This window comes from Microtus pennsylvanicus, chromosome 6, assembly GCF_037038515.1.
Source record: "Microtus pennsylvanicus isolate mMicPen1 chromosome 6, mMicPen1.hap1, whole genome shotgun sequence".
Lineage (NCBI taxonomy): Eukaryota > Metazoa > Chordata > Mammalia > Rodentia > Cricetidae > Microtus > Microtus pennsylvanicus.
The window spans coordinates 119,735,376-119,752,675 of NC_134584.1; positions in this window are offsets into that span (position 1 = coordinate 119,735,376).

Sequence of the window (17,300 nt, forward strand, 5' to 3'; positions counted from 1 at the left end):
TCTGTCCCTAGGGCGCGACAGCTCTTAGATAAGAACCCTTGAGTATTTTTCTAGCTGCTCTCTGAGCCAGCAACCTGCAGGAATCACCTGGGGAGCTCAGAATGAGACCGAGTGGCTGTGGGTGGGGCTTATTTGGTGGTTTCTTGCCTAGCATGGCAAGCACCAGAACCCGGTACCCTGTGGTTTCAGCACTCTGGAGGTGGAGGGTAGAGGAGCATCCGGGTCATCCTCGGCTACATAACAAGTTCAAGACCAACCGAGGCTACAAGCAAAAGTCTCATCCAAAGAAAAAGTGAGTGAAAGCAGACGTGGTAAATGTCCCCAACTTTGTCCAGCCTGGAGTCTGACTTAGCTGGGCCAAGCGAGGCTGGGAAGGGGTAATCAATCACTTAGTGTCAGCTGGCCACAATAAAGACCTGAAACTTTAGTGTCCAGAGCCCATCTGGCATCCAGGCTGGGACTTGGGCTTAGGTGCATGGCTGATTTTTCGACAGGGTGCTGTTGGAAGCTTCTGGAAGGGATCCTGAGTTCTGGAGGAGGAGAGTCACCTTACCCTCCAGCGGAAAACAGCTGCAGAGACATTGATAATCAGTTCATACTTGGGAAGCCATCTCTGAATCGTCTAAAGCTTTAGGGCAGGGCAGTGGCCAGACTGGGCATCCTGGGTGGGTGGTTGTGAAGTTGGGTCCCCTTTGAGGTCTGGGACCCCTTCCATCTGTGTGGTCAGTGGGACGGTTGGTCCTCACCCCCAAGGATTACCAGTCTCAGTAGCAATTGTCTGTGTGCCGTTCTACAGGATCCAAGTCCTTCCTGTGCCAGGTATATCTGCCCTTCTTGGCATTAGACTCTGAGGACCAAGGAGAGCAAGAAATATAGACATCAGGAAGCCCTCCAGGCTGAGGTGGGGCTGGCCTGGCAGAGGAGGCAGACTAGAAAAGGGCTGAGAAAGTTCTAGCTGTGATCAGCCCGGAAGGGTGAAGAGTGGGTGTGGGGCACCCCTGCCTCTCACTGGCTGTTCCTCTTCAACCCTCTGCTCCTCTCTGTTTAGTTCCCTGCAACCATGGAGCCCCATCTAGTACTCTGCCTGCTCCTCTGGCAGCCCAGAAATGCGGCAGGATGGCTGCCCTGCTGCCATTGGGCATTCAGTATAAAGAGCAGGGCCTGACCGGCATGCTACAGTAGCCCTCTGCAAGGGCCTAAGTGGGAGGGCAAAGGAAAGCCTGAGTCCCCAGGACTAAAATGAACTGCAGTGGATGCCAGCATCCATCCTCAGAGGAAGCCACTTGTCGTTACCTCCCCAGCACTGGGATTGAAGGTGTGCACCACTACCACCTGGCTTTAAATATATTTTTTAAAATTATTTTATGTATATGGATGTTTCACCTTCGTGTATGTCTGTGTGCTAATTGTGTTCCTGATACCCACAGAGGCCAGAAGACAGCATCAGGTCCCCTAGAAGAGCAGACTCCTGTGAGCTGCCATGTGGGTATGGGACTCAAATCCAGGTTCTCTGGAAGAGCAGCCAGGGCTCCTGGCTCATCCCACCAGCTTCCTCCTCGTGTTCGGATACAGGGTCTCCCTCTGTAGGCTAGGCAGAGACTGAATTGAGAAAGTCCGCCTCAGCTGGGACTATGGCATGATAGACCATGGCCAGCTACTCAGCCTCTCTGTCTCGATGGGGTGAGAAGCACCGGACTGGGGGTCACAGGGAGGATGAGAAGGGAGAGAGAAAGCATTCCAGAGAGTCAGGAGCCCTCGCAGCCTGGCACGGTGCTGCTGTGCACCACACACGGTGAACCCTGTGCTGGCTAGTTTTAACTTGACACGAGCTAATGGCATCTGAGAGGAGGGAACCTCAATTAAGAAAATACCACCCGGGGGCTGGAGAGATGGCTCAGAGGTTAAGAGCACTGGCTGTTCTTCTAGAGGTTCTGAGTTCAATTCCCCGCAACCACGTGGTGGCTCACAACCATCTATAATGAGATCTGGTGCCCTCTTCTGGCCTGCAGGCATACATGCAGACAGAACACTGTATACATAATAAATAAATTAAAAAAAAAAAGAAAGAAAATACCACCCTCAGATCTGGCTGCGGGAAAGCCTGTAGGGCATTTTTTTCATTAATGATTGATGGGAGAGGGTCCAGCCCTTGGTAGGTAGTGCTGTCCCCAGGCTGGAGAGATGGCTCAGAGGTTAAGAGCACTGGCTGTTCTTCCGGAGGTCCTGAGTTCAATTCCCAGCAACCACATGGTGACTCATGCCCTTTTCTGACATGCAGGCATACAAGATGATGAAAGAGCCAGTAAGCAGCATCTCTCCGTGGTCTCTGTACCAGCTCCTGCCTCCAGGTTTCTGCCCCTAGACAAATGTCAGCCAATCAGGAGTCCTGAACCTTAGACCTTACCCGTCTGGTATTATAGAAACCCCCCCAACTGAGCTTGGGCCTCCTCTCCTTTCACACCAATATTTTGGACACACAGAGAGTCTGAGTTGGAACTTGTATAAGAATAAAGGCTCTTTGATTTTACATATAGGACTCTGTCTCCTAGCTGGGGGACTCCATGACCTGGGATAACAATTCCAACATGCAGATATATATACCCACACAGAATTTAAAATAATAATGAAAATTTTCAGGGGAGGAGGGGAGAATCTGGGAGGAGTTAGGGGAGGGGACAGTCGTGATCAGAATATACTGTATGGGGGTGGGAACTTTTTTATTGTTGTTTTTGTTTTTCAACACAGAGTTTCTCTGTGTAACAGCCCTGGCTGTCCTGGAACTCACTCTGAAGACCAGCCTGGTCTCACTACCTGAGATTCACCTATTTCTGCCCCCTGATTGCTGGGATTTAAGGTATGCACCACAATACCTGGCTGGGAAAAACTTTTTTTTTTTTTAATTAAAAGAAAACAAGAAGAAGAAAAGCCACAGGCTGGGCTTCAGTACTTGCAGACTATCTATCTGGTGAAGGGCAGGTGCCAGAATTTATAAAATTTCTTAGAATTGAGAAACTAGAAATAGGAGCCTGCTGGGCAGTGGTGGCTCACACCTTTAAATCCTAGCACTTGGGAGGCAAAGACAGGTTGATCTCTGAGTTCAAGGCTAGTTCCCCCCCCCCCCAAAAAATAAGTAAGAGTAAGTAAGTAAGAAAGGAAGGAAGAGAGAAAGAAAGAGGTCTGGGAAGATCTGCACAGCTGGCTGCCTCTGCAGTAAGGAAGGAAGGAAGGAAGAGAGAAAGAAAGAGGTCTGGGGAGATCTGCACAGCTGGCTGCCTCTGCAGCGTCGCCTCAATCTGCCCTGTCTTCAGCACCTTCTCTTTAACACAGGGAATCTAAGGGTTCAAAGCCTATGCAAAACTTGGTTGAGAAAAATCCTGCACACGGTGACATTCCTTAATCGAATTTGCATTTGGTGTTGTCCCTTCGGAAGCTTAATTAGGATGCTTTGGGGATATGGAAATAAACTTGTTATAGGTGTAAACTGGAGAAAATAAGAAAGACCTGCGCCAAGGGAGTGCTCTCCATCCTCAAGAGGCTGAGTCCCCTTGCAGCTGGAAAGGCTAAAAGCTAAAGTCATTCTTTTTTCTTTTTAAAAAAGATTAAGCTATTATGTATACACTGTTTCTGTCTGCTGCAGGCCAGAAGAGAGCATCAGATTTCGTTGTAGATGGTTGTGAGCCACCAGGTGGATGCTGGGAATTGAACTTAGGATCTCTGGCAAAAAAAGTCAGTGCTCTTAACCTCTGAGCTATCGCCAGCACCCTAAAGCTGTTCTTTGAAAGTTCCCATGTCGGACCTTGGAGGAAGGTTGAAGTGGGGAGGGGAGAGACAAGGAGGGGAGCAGAGAAAAATGTAGAGCTCAATAAATATCAATAAAATTTTAAAAAAAATACAAAAAAAAGATCCACACACAGTACACTATTACCTATAAATAATCAAGTGGGGAGAAAAAAAAGAAAGTACCCTGTGTCTTCTTCCGGTAACACACTTGCAATAGCTTGGAATGGAAACAACAGCCACGGTCCATCCAAACTCTGGAGTGCTATCCCAGTTTGCTCCTATTGCTGTGAGAAAACACAGACCAAAAGCAACCTGGGGAGGAAAGGGTTGATTTCATTTTACAGTTTATAGTCCGTCATTGAGGGAAGCCAGGGCAGGAACTCAAGGCAGGAACCTGGAGGCAGAAACTGATGCAGAGGCCTTAGAGGAGTTCTGCTTATTGACTTGTTCTCCTTGGCTTGCTCAGTCTGCTTTCATATACTACCCAGGACCACCAGCCTAGGGATGGCATCACCTACAGTGGGCGGAGCCCTCCCACATCATCAAGAAAATGTCCACTGACATGGCCACAAGTCCCATCTGATGGAAGCAATTCTTCACTTGAGGCTCCCTTTTCCCAGGTGTGTCAAGTTGCTATCCAAGATAAAACTACACAAGAGTATTCAGGCAGCCACAGAGGGAGGACTGGGGTACCAACACTGTCCTGCACACAGACCTCAAAACCCACTGTCCGGTGGGTATGAAGCATGCCCCTGACCCCCACTCCGGGGGCAGAGACAAGATCTCAAGTCCAAAGCCAGCCTGGGCTACACAACAAGACTTTGTCTCCAAAAGCAAAGCAGAACAACCCTCCCTCCCTGTCTCCCCAAACCCATGGTGCTCAGGAGAAGAAGCCAGACGATGCAACAGGCCACAATGTGTGTCGTGTGTGATCTCACTGACAGGAAGTACCGAGAACGGGCAAATCCAGAGATGGAAATCGGATTAGTGGTTGCCAGGGCTGCAGGTGGACCCAGGAAGGGCTGGGAGAGCTGTCAGCTAACTGAAACTATTGAGTTGTGCACTTCTAACGGGTGGCTTTAATGACCGTACCAACAACAGCCACCAGAGCCTCCAGCAAGGAGGAGGAAGAGGGCACAGTGGGTACCCAAGCAGAGGGTGCGAGAGAGGAAGAGGCCAACAGACAGCAGCTGCTCAGGAGGGGGGTGCAGAGTTGACATGAGGGGAGAGAAAAATGCAGGGACACACAGGGCTCTTAGGCACCCAGCTTACCATCACTCAGGGCCCGTGTTTATCAGGAGTCAGGTCTCCAATCCCTAGCCAAAATCTAAAGTCAGTCTTTCTTTCTTTGTAATTTATTTCTTTGTATTGAAGTAAAATCCATTTCCAATAAAACCAAGGGGCCATTGTGTTGGCTCTGCAGGTAAAGGTGTCTGCCACTCACCCAGAAAACGTGAGTTTGGCCCCCACACACAGAAGGAGGAAACTGAGTTCCACACATCTTCTGACCTCCATAAGCACATTGTTGCCCATACCCATACAGGCACACACATATATACACAATAAATAAATGTAGAATTGAATCAACAATTTTAAGGGGAAAAAAGTCCCAGTGTTCAAGGAACAAACCAATGTCTGGGCTGGGCGGTGGTGGAACACGCCTTTAAACCTAGCACTCTGGAGGCAGAGGCAGGCAGATCTCTGTGAGTTTGAGGCCAGCCTGGTCTACAAGAGCTCTATGCCTACAAGAAAATATCAAAGCTCTCCCTGTCCTAGAGTGGAAGGTTCCAAGAGGCTCAGATCAGATTAAGTGTGACTGTCCCTCAGTCACCATAAGGGAGGGGATGTGGGTCTGCTCCATCTCTGCACAGGTGTGAAGTTGATCTGAAAGCCTCTGCCAGGTTCAATGCTTGCTGGCTTCCACCTGCACTGCCCTCTGTGGCCAAAGAGTGAGGGTGTGCTATTCAGCCCCAAGACTGACCAGAAGCATAAGAAACTACAGTTCTAGAACATTGAGAAAAGCGTCAAATACAAGTGACCACAGTTCGTCCAGGATACAGTGTTCCTGTCATCACATCCAGTCCCCCAGACACCAGACTCAAAAACAAACGAATACAATGTCACACATGGCCACACTGAGTTCCAAAAGCCAGGAACACTGTAACTTCAAATCAATGCTAAAGGATGTCCCGTAACAAATGGTATTGAATGTGGGATGTGGGTAGGCTCTGCGGAGGAATTTAGGGCTCCCAGATTGGTGGGGTGAGGCTAGGGTGAGGACTGCAAAGGGAAGTGAGTCTCTGAGAAGCTCACAAGTGGGCTTGAGTGGTGATGGGATTCGCCTGCTGGGTGTGGTGGCATGCTGTCGGCTCCTGACTTCATTCCTGAGCCTCCTGCAGCCCATGGAATCCTTGGTGAGTTAATACACTCACATTGTCCAAGTCAGCATTTGGGAAATCGTGAGCTATTGTGACAAAGATCGGAGCTTTGCCACCTGAGAGGCAGCAGCTTTTGCAGAATTGTCTTTCTGCTCATATGCCAAGGTGTCCTTGAAGGACAGCAATGTCATCTTCCACCTGTCCACACCTCCACAGAGAACCAGATGGCAAAAGGCCTTGAAGGTTCCAAGTCCATGCTAGAGCTCAGCACATCTAAGGAGATCTTGGAGTGGAGTGGGGTGGGGCTGGGTGGACCAGTAAGCTCAGAGCACAAAGCTACAAACGTGGCCAGGCCCTGTGGCCAGGCCTGTCACCCAGCTACTCGGGAGTCTGAGGCAAGATGATGGCAAGCCAAAAGCCTGTCTAGGCTAAAGAGTGAGTTCAAGGCCGGAGTGAGTTCAGCTCAACCAGATTCTATCTCAAAACAGAGAGTGGAGCCCAGTGGTGGTGGCTCACGTGTCTTTAATGCCAGCACTCCGGAGGGAGGGGCAGTTGGATCTCTGTGAATTTGAGGCCAGCCTGGTCTACAGAGCGAGTGCCAGGACAAGCAAGGCTACACTGAGAAACCCTGTCTCGAAAAATCAAAAACAACAAACAAACAAAAACAAAAAACAAATAAAACAAACAAACGAAAAAAAAAAAACAAAGAAGTGGAAAGAGGCCTGGATGCAGCTCAGTGGCCCTGGAGGCTCACAGTTCGACAAAGCACAAACAGAACAGGACAGATTCCTCTGTGAAATCTTTCCCACTTTAAGATAGGCACAATGAGAGAAGGGGGACGGGTTCCGTGTTCTCAGACCAGAGCTGCACAAAGTAGCAGACCCTGATCAGGAGCTTGGGCAACTTCATGTGTCCCCCAACTCAGTGTGTGAGCATTCATTCCCAGGCTAACTGGGTGCCAGCCCAGGCCCTTGTGAAGTGCTGGCCCGGCAGCTTCAAAGCGACACCATGGTGTCCAGACACTGCCGGCCCTGGCCTGGGAACTGTGCCCAGGGACGACAAACCACATGCTGGCGTTTTCCTCCCTGAGAACTCAGGCTGATGGCTGCACCCTTCCACAGAGCAACTCTGCCCTGCAGGCTCTGAGCCAGCACACTGGGGATGGTGCCAGGAAGTTTCGGGGGGGGGGGATGCGGCAGGGTAAGGGGCAGGGAGCTGTTCCCAGGACAGGAGGCTCTGGTGGCCAATGCTGGAGGGCAGAGGCTCAACCTCCCACCACCCCCTGCCCCCCCAGGGCTACTGCACTTGAGACTTCCTGGGTATGGGGGGCAGGAGAGAAGAGGCTCCAGCCCTCATTACAAGTCTGAGAACAGAGGAAGCTGCCGGGCCTTGGCCACTCTGCACTTCAGATGTCTGGTACTTGCTCACCCATCTGCCCACCTGTCCATCCATCCATTGTCTGTGATACTTTCCTTGAGTCCCTGCTGTGATTGTGAGACATCAGACTGGTTGGACAAAAGACTAGCAGAGTCCCAGACACCATTTAAGATTTACTAGAAGCTGGGCGATGGTTGGTGCATGCCTTTAATCCCAGCACTCGGGAGGCAGAGACAGGCAGTTCTCTGAGTCTGGTCTACAGAGTGAATTCCAGGATAGCCAGGCTACTCAGAGAAACTCTGCCTCCAAAAACTAAACCAAACAAAAGCAACAACAACAACCAGTATAGTGGCTCGTGCCTGTAATTTTAGTACCCAAAAAGTGAAGGCAGGAGGATCAGGGACTCAAGGCCAACCAGGGTCACATGAGACCCTCTCTCACCCCCCCCAAATTAAAACAAAAACACCAACAAACAAAAAACAATGCTAAAAAGCCTGTGAAATTCACTGGGTCTGTCTACACACCCTCACCGAGTCTATCATTGCTATAAACATTCCAAGATTGCTCATTCCTGTCTCAGAGCTGCTATCTGCATCAGCCAGTTGCAGATCCAGGTCTAGTGACAGTCACTGCCTGTAGCTGGCTGTGTAAAACAAGGCTGCCTTGTCACCTGGTGACTGGGCACAGCTTTTGGCTGTGCAATGCTTTGGTGGGCTAATCTTGAGAAATTTCCACACTCTACCCAGCAGCTCCTTAAACCAACAGAAGGGCTCTGCACTGGGCAGAGACCTCACAGCTGAAGCTGTGGACAGTGCGGTCCTCTGTTGTTTGCCGCCATCTGGGAAGTTCTGCCCTGGGAACGCAATGGCTTTGTGTACACACACACACACACACACACACACACACACACACACACACACACAATCATGTCAGAAGACCAATCAATCAATTAATCAGAAGACTAAAATCTGGGGAGTACTGGGGCTGATATTTAGGTCTTCTGTGCTTGGAAAATACTGGTTTTTTGAGACAAAACAAAAACTCTTGTTCTTGGCCTGATCCTGTGAGGCCAGGCTGGCCTGGTCTTGTGTAGCCCAGGTTGGCCTTGTATTTGAGGCAATCCTCCTCTCAAGGGCTAGGTCTATGGGTGTGTCCTACCACACCTGGTTTATGCGATGCTGGAGATGAATGCCAGGGTTTCACAAATGTTTCTAGAACATTCTACCAAGTGAGATACATCCTAGCCCTCTTTTTGTTTTGTTTTTGAAAAAGCCTCACTCTCTGTAGACCAGGCTAGCCTGGAACTCACCACACAACCTAGGTTGGTGGCAACCGTCCTGCATCAGCCTCCTGGAAGCTGAGGGGACAAGTGTGAGCCACCAGGCCCAGCTTGAGGCTTATTTCAGTCTACAGGTGCTAACTCACCCTCCGCCCTGGCACCAGGGGCCCTTGGGAGTCAGAGGTGGCTGCTCTGGCTGCTGACAGGCCCTCCTGGACCTATCCCTTATATGGACAAGCCTATATGGACGCCCAGAAAGCCACTTCTGACTCTCAGAGGCCGCAGACCCAAGGCCGGCCAGCTCATTGAAAGAGGCTGATATGGCTCAGCTGGTATTCCCTTCCTCCTGTCTTCCAATCAGAAAGACATTCAGTGAGGCTGTCCTGGAAGAGAGTGAGCTCTGCCTATGGAGGCCCCTGGTGCCTCTGCTGGGGAGGAACCCAGGAAACCTCTAAGGTTAGGTTGCTCATCTCCGGGAGCAAAGCGGCTGTGGAGCAAATCCCCCCTCCCCCCCAACCCCGCACACTGCCAGCCAGCAGTGAGAAGAAGTGAGTTCTTTCCTCATTAACTTCAGCTGGGATGAAAGCAGGCAGAGCTCACGGTGGGCAAGCGTGGCCTGCAGCATGGCAGGCCGCTCTTTCACAGGTGTGGACGGATGTCTGTCGTCTTTACCTTATAATCATCCAACACGGGACGGTAGAGGCGGCTTAGCAGACAAAGGTGCTCGCCATCAAGACTGATGAGTTTGATCCCAGGCCCTCATGGTGGAAGGAGAGAACTGACTCCCGCAAGTTGCCCTCTGACCTCGCCACATGTGCACCATGGCAACAGCCCACCACAGTAAATAAATGAATGTAAACTGTTTCTGTTTAAAATAAAATAAGCCAACAACAACACATGGGTGGCCCCTTTAACAAAGTAAAGATGAGACTTCTTAGCCTTCCTCTGGGAAGAGGGTACTGAGCTCATGGCACGTGACAGGGCACAAGGACTGGTTAAGAGCTCAGGAGGCTGAAGATGGGTCCTCCCCATGCCTTCTAGGACCATCCCCCTTCCGCCCCTCCTACCTGTTGGCACAGGAGCTCAGTGATTGTCTTTAGCCTCAGGGAACTCCTTCAGGCTGGGGACAGTTGCTTGTTCTTCTGCAGTGGCCATCTGGGCTCGGGCTGCTCCCCGGCTCCCCGTACCTCCTGGCTCATGTGGACTAAATGCCTGGCCTTTGCAGAGAAGGGAAATTATCCCTAAGCCCAGGCCTGGTGTGTGCCCTGTGGCGTCTGAAGCTTTAATCCCCTGGCTTTGGATCCTCACGTCCGGCCTAGGGCTAGAGGGGTGGGTCAGTGGGAGCCCAAGCAGAACATGGGCCAGTGGGGAGGAAGAGGGAGAGCCATTGGTGGGTATCTGTCCCAGGAAAGGCAGCTGTGAGCATCTGGCATGACCCTAGGAGGGTATCAGACAACAGTGGAGGTTTTAGGTTTATACGCAGCCTGAGGGTATAAGACAGCAGAGGAGATGAACTCAGACCCAGTGAGTTCCCTGAGTCTGGAGTGCTGAGCCTCTGAGTCACCACCCTGGATTGCTGAGGAGCGGTGAGTGAGCCCCTTGCTAAGTATGCACCTGCCCCAGCCACACCCAGGTCTGCTGGTAGCCGAGGGTATCTGAGCTGATTGGCTAGGGAACTGCTGGTTCACTTCAGAACACTTCCAAGCCTGCGTTAGGCGTGAACTCTGGCTCCACGTGGTGTTGCCTTCCCAGGAATGCCCTTCCCCAGGCCTGTGAGGCTTGATCCACTTGAGAACCACAGGGCTGGCTAGGGGACAGGTGAGTGCCAGAACTCATGCTGGGGAGAGAGCATAGAGCCTCCTCTGCTTGGCCCCAGGGAAGGGCTGTGGGGCAATAGGACAGACTGGGGAAAGGGAGGCCAGGGACTGTAGGTGCCCTACTGAGACCAGGTTACCTTCAGCAAGGGCATCATAGAACCTTGTCCATACATCCACTCTGGAACCAGGACACATAGCAGAGCAGCCTGCCACAGAAGCTTCTGAGCTCTGAGAACGTTCAAAGACACCCTTCCTACCTCCTAGGAGCAGGCCTGGAGTCAAAAGTGGCCACGTCCATGTAGGGTGGATGAGAACCCGTGCAGTCTGCCGGAGAGAGCTGAGCCCGGGGGATCCTGGGCTATTCTCTTACATGCATGCTAGAAAGGCCTCGGGTTTGCAGTATACTGTGGGTCAGACTGAGGTGCCTCTCTGTCTCAACTCTGCTCCCCTAACCCCGAGAGCCTCAGCTACGGGACTACACACCTCTTGAGTGACCCTGGCCAGGTCAGATGTGACCATGACTTGTCCTGAACTCAAGTTTCTGGGTCTCACAAGACTGAGTGGATTGTACAGTCCTAGGGTATGACTGACAGCCAAACCAGGCCTCTTTCTGAAACAACCATCCCAAACACTTTACATATCTAGATCTATCTTTATGTATGTGTGTATGTATTACGTATAGAGTTCTACCTGCATGTATGCCTGCACACCAGAAGAGGGCACCAGATCTCATTACAGATGGTTGTGAGCCACAATGTGGTTGCCGGGAATTGAACACAAAAACCTCTGGAAGAACAGCCAATGTTCTTAACCTCTGAGCCATCTCTCCAGCCCTCTGCCCTTTTTTCTTTTCTCTTTGAGACAGGGTTTCTCTGTGTAGCCTTGTATCCCAGAACTTGTTCTGTAGACCAGGCTTACCTCGAACTTAGAGATCCATCTGTCTTTGTGTTCTAAGTGCTGGGATTAAAGGTACACGCCACCACTACCCAGCTCAAATATTTTGTTTAAATGAGGTTTCTTTTTTCTTTTCTTGAAACAAGAGTCTCATCTTGTATTCTAGGCTGCCTGGACTTCACTATATAGCTGAGACTGGTCTTGAACTCATGATAATCCTCCTGCCTCAGACTCCTGAAGACTGAGATGACAGGAGCTATCACACTCAGTTTAAAGCTTTTTTTAAAAAACAAATAATGGGGAGGGGGTGGCACTCACCTCTCATCCTAACATTCTGGAGGCAAAGGGCAGAGGCGGGTAGATGTCTGAGTGCAAGGCCAGCCTGGTACAGGGAACAGAGCGAGTTCCAGAACAACCAGGGCTACACAAAAAAACTCTTTTTTTTTAAATTGATTTTTTATTGAGCTCTCCATTTTTCTCTGCTCCCCTCCCTGCCTCTCCCCTCTCCTTCAACCCTTTCCCAAGGTCCCCATGCTCCTAATTTACTTAGGAGATCTTGTCTTTTTCTACTTCCCATGTAGATTAGATCCATGCATGTCTCTCTTAGGGTTCTCATTGTTGTCTAGGTTCCACAGGGAAACTCTTGACTCGGAAAAATAAACAAAACAACAACAACAACAACAAACAGACAAAGGCAAACAAACCATGGAGCTGTCAAAAGTGAACAGAGCAAGAACTGAGCCAATACCCCACCCTGGTACATCAGCTATGGACCCTGGGAGAAGCAGGCTGCAGAAAGGGCAGGGGCTTCTCTCCTGAGATGTGCCTTGGTGTTTAGAATTGTGTGGTCACATATCTGGGGAGTGCCTAGCTCCACTGCCCCCCCCCTAACTGAGACAGGTGCAGGTGGTTGTCCCCAGGCACAGGTTAGGCCTCCAAGGACTGTCTGACTTCTTGCATAGTGGTCTATCTGGGATGGTGGGTAGCCATTTCTGCCAGTGTGTGGGGAAGGCCTTTTGACCTTGGTTCCTCCTCTCAGTCCTCTGGGGAGGGTATTTGCCTCGGTTGGTGGAGATGGCAGTCTCTGACTGGTGAGTTCAGTGTGCCACCACCAGTGTGGTTCTCCCTGCCTGGGAGAGGGTGATGGGGCCATGAATCCTGTGAGAGAAATTGGCTGATGGTAGCCAAATGGCCAGCTCAGTCCTCCTTCGGGAGGCAGCAACAAACTCGGTTGAACTGTCTGGGGATGTAAGGTCTTGTTCCAGCTGCTGGCCCTTGGGAAAAATAAACAGTATATCAGACAGTGCCATGTTCAGCAATGGACCCTTGCTCTCCCACCCAAATCAATCCCAGGAGAGGCGAGGCATTAGGCTTGTGTTGGATGAATAGTCTTCTCTCTAGGATCTTGTTAGAGATAGAAACAGAAGGCTAGATAGGAATGCTGGGCAAGGAGCTGAGCAGGGACGCTGGGCAGGAGGCTAAGTAGGGATGCTGGACAGGAGGCTAAGTAGGGATGCTGGACAGGAGGCTGGGCAGGGATGATGGACAGGAGGCTGGACAGGGACGCTGGACAGGAGGCTGGGCAGGGATGCTGAGCAGGAGGATGAAAAGGGATGCTGAGAAGGAGGCTGGACAGGGATGCTGAGAAGCTAGGCAGGGATGCTGATCAGGAGGCTTAGTAGGGATGCTGGACAGGAGACTGGGCAGGGATGCTGAGGATGCTGGGCAGGGATGCTGAGCAAGAGGCTAAGTAGGGATGCTGAACAGGAGGCTGGGCAGGGATGCTGAGCAGGAGGCTGAGCAGGGATGTTGAATAGGAAGCTGGGAAGGAAGGTGGACAGCGAAACTCTGTGTAGATGTTAGACAGGATGCTGAGGAGGACATTGATTAGGGTGCTGAGCAGAGTAGGAAGTAGATAAACTTGGTAGGTGCTGGGGAAGAGGGAAGGTTGAGTTCCTAGCCCCAGGGGTGCTCTTTCTCTTGGTTTGTGGTCCAATAATGGGGAAAATCTGTATGTGATCAAACAATTCTCTCTTGGTTCTCTGGGAATATCTTTCCTTTCCTAGGTGTTTGGTTTTTGGTTTTTTGATGGTGCTTGTGTGGCCATACCCCACACTCACTAGATGTGGTCTAGTGGGACCCTGGGTACTCTGGGTTACTCATATAACACAAAATATGTTGGCCGAGATGCTGGCTTCTGGTCCACTCACTAGCTCTCACTACCCTCCAACAGTGGCCCCAGAGGAAGGAGAGCAGGAAGCAGTGGTAGCTGAAGGCAGGAAGGGCTTCTGGCTTCCTCTCAACTCTCCTGCTCCCAACTCTGAAGGAGTGGGCATTCCCTGCAGTCTGGGATGGGCAGGTGGGAACCCTATCTAGACTTCCCTCTGCTCTGAGCCTCCAGGGTACTGCCCCTACCATTACCCCTAACCTGTCTATTTACATACAGTTCTTCACGAGTTGCTGTAGAAGGGTCCCCATTCACCCCTTCTTCTGCCTGCCCTCTATTTTCCCAAACGGTGATCCCAGGAAGGCTTCGGTGATTGAATGTGGGAGCGGAGATAATAGTGCAGTGAGAGTCTTGTCTGCCATGTGCGAGGCCCTGGGTTCAAACCCCATCATGGAAACAAAAACATTGGAGGCTATTAGTCCAGATCAGACACTGAAAAGGGAGGTCTGAGGCTGAGCTTGGAGCACTGAAGCAGCCCAGGGGCAAGGTAGCCATCAGCAGGGCTCCTGGCCATCAGCAGGGCTTCTACAGCTTTCTGGGACGCTGGGATGGGACATGAGGGTCTTGGGAAGCAGCTGTGGAGGGATGCTCTCAGTGACCTGAAGTTCTGAACTCTCCCACCCACTCACTCACTCCTCAGGTGCCCTAAAATGCACACAGCCCCTTTCTCACTTCTGGGGCCAGTGGCCCTTTGGTCACATGAACACGCCTAGTGGGCCTGCATCAGCAGGTGCGCCAGCACATGATGGCAGTACACTGTGACTGTCACTGTACACTGTGTGCATGTGTGTGTGGGTGCCCTGCAGAGGCCAGAAAACGGTGTTGGATTCCTAGAGCTGGAGTTACAGACATTGTGAGCCACCCAACGTGAATGCTGGGAACCTAACTCAGGTCATGTTCTTAACTGCTCATCCAACTCTCCAGCCAATCCACATTAGTTTTTGGGACAGGGTCTCTTTACTGACTCAGAGCTCTGACTCAGCTAAACTGGCCAGCGAGCTCCAGGGACCTAGCCGTGCTGGCGTCACAGTTACTTGTGGTTCTGTCTGGCTTTTCTTCCTTCCTTCCTTCTTCTTTTCTTTCCTTTTTTAATTTATATATTATGTATATAGTGTTCTGGGTACCAGATCTCATTATAGATGGGTGTGAGCCATCATGTGGTTGTTGGGAATTGAACTCAGGACCTCCGGAACAGCAGTCAGTTCTCTTATCCTCTGAGCCATCTCTCCAGCCCCTTTTTCTTTTTTTTAAGACAGGGTTTCATCTGTAGCTTTGGAGCCTGTCCTGGAACTAGCTCTTGTAGACCAGGCTGGCCTCGAACTCACTGAGATCCACCTGCCTCTGCCTCCAGAGTGCTAGGATTAAAGATGTACGCCACCACTGCCCGGCCTGTCTGGCTTTTCATGTGGGTGCTGGGATTAGAGTTCCGGTCCTTATGGCTGCACAGCACTTTACCTTCTAGGCCATTCTCCAGTCCCGCTTTCCTGAATGTCAGCCTAACTGTCCTTTTTATGAACAAGTTTCTTAATTTTAATGTAGTACAATCGATCACGCCTGTATGCATCCTGTTTAAAAATCCATGCCAAATTTGAGGTCATAATCCCTGGGTACCTAGAAGTAGTACTTTTCCCCTTTGTGGTTTTTTGTAATTGAGTCCATGTTGGCCTCAAATTCACTATGTTGCGAGGCTAACTTCCACCCCACAATACTCCTTTCTCTTCCTCCCAAGTGCTAGGTATGGGTCACCACACCTGGTTTAGAAGCTGTATTATTTACTTTGATATTTAGATAAAAACATACCTAAGTCCTGGCTGCACATCAGGTGCCAGCCAGGCACGCCTGTATTTGGGAAGCAGAGGCAGGAGGGCTGAGTCGTACTGCACTACACAGGAGACAATGAACCAAACAAAACCAACTGTGGCTCTGTTGGCTGCAAACGCTGGCTTTGGGCCCCAGTCTCCTTAGGTTTCCATCCCCTGGGCTGGAGCAGAGACTGTTACCCACTACACCTCTCAATCCCTGCAGGGGCCCAAACACAGGCGGGCACCTTGCTCTCCACCTCTGGGCCGGCAAGGCTGCTGCAGCTCTGAGTGCCTGTCCGTTCCTCATTTCCTGTTGGCTCTGTAATAAAGGTACTCGGACTGGGCCGGGGCGGGAAGGGAACCGAGTGCGGAGAGAGGGTTTTCTGCAGTACAGGGTATTGAACCCGAGTCTCACTCACGCATGCCAAGCCAGCACTGAGCTACTGACTGTCTCCGGTAGAGGCATGGCCAGCTCAAACCCCCTCCTCTACCCATCACTTACTGTTGTGCGAACTTAAGTTATTTTTGCAGGCTGAGCAGGCTTTGCTGTCCATGTCTGTAGATGGAGACAAAACCAACACTAGCTGAAGGGGCAGCTGATAGAAACAGTGGGACGATGTGAAAGTTGTGCCAGCTTTTGAATATTTTATCCTCTTACCCTTTCAGTACTGACTGCTGTCTATGGCCAGGTGGTGCCCTTGGATGCATCTGACCAGTGACACATTCTAGATATTAAAACACTTAGCAGCTAAAAGCTTTCTCAATGCCACCTGAATATATTCCAGCGTGAGCATATTCTCTCCACTGCGCATGGCCCTCTAAGTGGATGTTATCAGAGGGCTGTGGGCAGTAAAATGCTCAGGGCCACAGAGTCATGTGGCAAATGGGATTCACCTAACCCATTCTGGACTATCCAGAGCACTATAGGGCTGTTGGCACTATCTGCCAGGCTCTATAAGCCATCACCCAAAGAGGTGAAGCCTGCCGGAAGTCCAGAGAGTATTCAAGAATGCATCCAATTCACAAATACCCAGTTCCCTCCCAGGAGGAGGTAACAGAGAACCTGGAGGTGTGGATGATCCTGAGGCTGAACGGTTGACTCCCCACTACTAGTTCCTCCTGATGGGTGGGGGCTTTGCCCATGGAAGTCACAGGTATTTGGAAGTTTAATTCATTAGACTTATGAAGGTATCTGGAATTTTCGCAGCCAGCACTCAACACAGCATGCTATTCCATTTTGCAACAGTTTGAGCCAAGGCTCACCTCCAGTACGGGTCAGGTCTCAGCTGTGTTGGTGTTGCCTGCTTGGAAAGCAGAGGCAACAGAGAAGTCAATCGATCCAGAGCGAGCCCTTCAGACTGCAGCCTTTCAGGAACCTGCAAGTAGTTCCCCAGGCAGCTAGTCTTCGGGGATGGAGGCTTACAGAAACAGCTTTGAAGGAATGACAGCGGTCCCATTGAGGATATCACAGGCACACGAGAAGTTGCAAGCCAATTTGAAGATGAAGTATTTACAGGGCTGGGGATTTAGCTCACGGGTTAGAAAGCTCAATGGGCATGTTATGAGGCCCCAGGTTCAATCTCTAGCGCCAATTATGCACAACACACACACACACACCCCTTCCATGCTCTCATCTGTGAACTGGCAGGGCAGCACTCCACTGAGCTTTCTGCCAAAGCTGAGATATAGATCCTGCCCAAAGCAGGCATTTCAGAAGTGGGAAATATCATATGGAAAAAAGTTTCT